Source organism: Lepeophtheirus salmonis, chromosome 13 (assembly GCF_016086655.4).
Source record: "Lepeophtheirus salmonis chromosome 13, UVic_Lsal_1.4, whole genome shotgun sequence".
Classification (NCBI taxonomy): Eukaryota; Metazoa; Arthropoda; class Copepoda; order Siphonostomatoida; family Caligidae; genus Lepeophtheirus; species Lepeophtheirus salmonis.
The window spans coordinates 3,564,529-3,567,240 of record NC_052143.2 but is presented as its reverse complement, the minus strand read 5'-3'; the positions used below and the strand labels follow the sequence as shown (position 1 = coordinate 3,567,240).

General features: G+C 30.5%; 1 long non-coding RNA gene across 1 annotated transcript; it reads left to right on the top strand.

Annotated features, from left to right (window-relative positions):
• The first annotated feature begins 227 nt into the window (after positions 1-227).
• On the top strand, positions 228-1,546 carry LOC139907005 (uncharacterized). The gene is made up of 2 exons (XR_011783299.1): positions 228-576; positions 630-1,546. It is a non-coding gene; the product is annotated as an uncharacterized lncRNA (long non-coding RNA).
• Positions 1,547-2,712: the final 1,166 nt, after the last annotated feature.

The following is a 2,712-nucleotide window of genomic DNA, read 5'->3' as shown; positions in this document are numbered from 1 at the left end:
ATCATTCCCGCCTTTATTATTCAATATTAATATAATAATATTAGATGGGGATAGTCGATAGAGAACTGAATAAAATGCAAAAAATAACGTCGCCTTCTGTCTGGATTTCTGAAAATGGAGGCCTAGGAATTTGGAAAATACTTACCGGATGAGAAACAGATGGTTTGTCGGATTTGTTGATATAAATGTGCCTTTAGCCCCCTGTCTAGAATTACACACCACTCATTATCCTCATCTCATAATAAGAGTATCGATATTCATCTATAAAATCAATTTGACGATGAATACATCAAGTCAGACTTTAACTCTGATCTCACAACGATGCTTATTGCATGTAATATAACCTTATCCATTGCTAATCATCTACGTTCAAAAAATTTATGGAGAAATACACGGGTAAACCTATCCCTTCCCGAGGAACCAGCATTAAATTAATGGAGGATTTTGGTACTGATGTCATTTATAGAAATACATATAAAAATGTTTTGAGTCATCCACACCAAATGACGATCAAGTTATCAGTAAAAAGTATTTACGAATATCGAAATGGAACTCTGAATTTTGTACTATCTCACAGTAAGTATTCAAAAATTTTTTAAATCTAACCATAAAATATGATTCTATTTTAGCTAAACATATCAAGAATTATGATACACAACTCAGTAAAGGGCAAAAACAACTGCTTAAATGGTCACAACAACGGGGGTAGTAGCTTTGGATGGTTTGCAACTAGTTTGTCTGAGACTACTTACTTCGCTTTAAGACTTGGGTATGATAATTAGGTTTTCCAATATTACATAGTCAATAAATATTACTTTTTTATCACTTAAGGCTTAGCTATGGTTGATGGGCTCTAAGAAGGGGTGTTCAGAAAACTCATAAAAGGCAAAAGCAACTGTTAAAATGGTCACAACAACGAGGGTAGTTACATTGGGTGTTGCATTATAATTAACAATTGTGTATATCCTTCATGATAATAGTATGTTGTTATATAAGCATACCTAAATAACGGGGGGAAATCTTTTTTTGATGCTCTTAATAGGGAGTAATATCGCCGGACATTACTACATAATTAGCTTTGCTCTAAATCTTTACGATTAATTTATTTCTAACATTTTTTTATTAGTATATTTATTGTCTAATTTTATGATTTTGACATTTACTTTATTATTAATAATTAGTTAGATCTCATCGGTAGAGATATATCTATCCTGTGCACAATTGTATATAGCAACTTCCACATGAAGAAGAGGGGTGATTATCTTTTTGATTAAACTCCACGTCTCGCTTGTGTATTGCGACCTAAAGTTATGACATATTTAACTGAATTCCGATGTTAAAACAAGAAAAAATTATCTGGATCAATCTATTATTTCAATATTCTGTATTTATAATTTATTGTTATTAATAGTTATATGATTTTATTTGTTTAATTTTGTATATTTAACTTAAATGTTTAATGGTTTATTTTTTTAGTATGTAGATTATATTTAATTAAAGCCTTCTTTTTTAAACTTTGAGCTTCAAATATATTTCAAATACTCTACTTTGTCGTTTCATTAGCTATTATTCTGAGAATAAAGTTCATAATGAATTACAATAGCATGGAGTGTGACGTTTTCAAATCTACTGTAACGGATAAAAAACGTCGAAGTCAATTATACGTAGTATATCTTCATTAAACATTTTGCTAATAAATACATTCGTTATACCCTCAAAAATCATAATAAAGCAGGCAGATGATAATCATATCAGTATTTTAAACAATGATACCATATGTCTTCCCCCCTGCACGCGTTTTTCTCTACAATAATTATCTACTATAATTATTACATAAAACAAACAAATTGATCTACAAAAATAAAGAAATATGACTACAAAATAGCAGGAATGAATATCTTGAATATTATCCGGTTAATACGATGAAAATACGTTACATCGAGATTGTACAAATGTACTTCATTATTGGCGCCTATATATTTTGCTCTATACTCAGTTTACTCTTACTCTCAAATGCAAACAGACTACTTAGAATAAATACTTATAATTTTGTTAAAAACGTAAAACTACGGAAAAGTAAGATCCAAAAACTACAACCAAAATTCCACCTTCTAAAATTTCAAGCGAGGACTTCAAGGACGTCAAGTAATTATAAAACTGTATTAAGATTTTTTTTTGCATCAATTACCTTTTATTTCTTTAACTATTTGGACTATAGACAAATCTTGATCTACATTTCTGCTGTTAAACACATGGTTGTAGTTGAAATTAGTTAGACAAGAAAATATAGTTAAATTCCCGAAGCGATGTTTCTGTCAAAACTTTCTAAATTTTTTCACCCATTTCCAACCCTAAACGACAATAGTTATAGTCGTATCTTATATATTTTCCAGAATAAAGAATGGCAACCCATCAACAAGCAAAAAAGAAGTGTAGGCAGTATAGCGTAGAATATTTGAAATATGGATGGGTATCAGCACCATTGAATCAACATCAACCTATGTGTCTGCTGTGTGAGAAAGTGTTTTCAAACGAAGTCCTGAAACCCTCCAGACTTTCGGAACATTTGAAAACAATGCACTCTGATAAAACAGAAAAAAATATAGCATATTTCCAGTCGCTTCGAGAAAAATTCAAGGCACAAAAAACTATTAAAAATATGTTTTCGAGCACTTCAGAACAATCCACTGACGGTTTGCGTGCTTCATACAA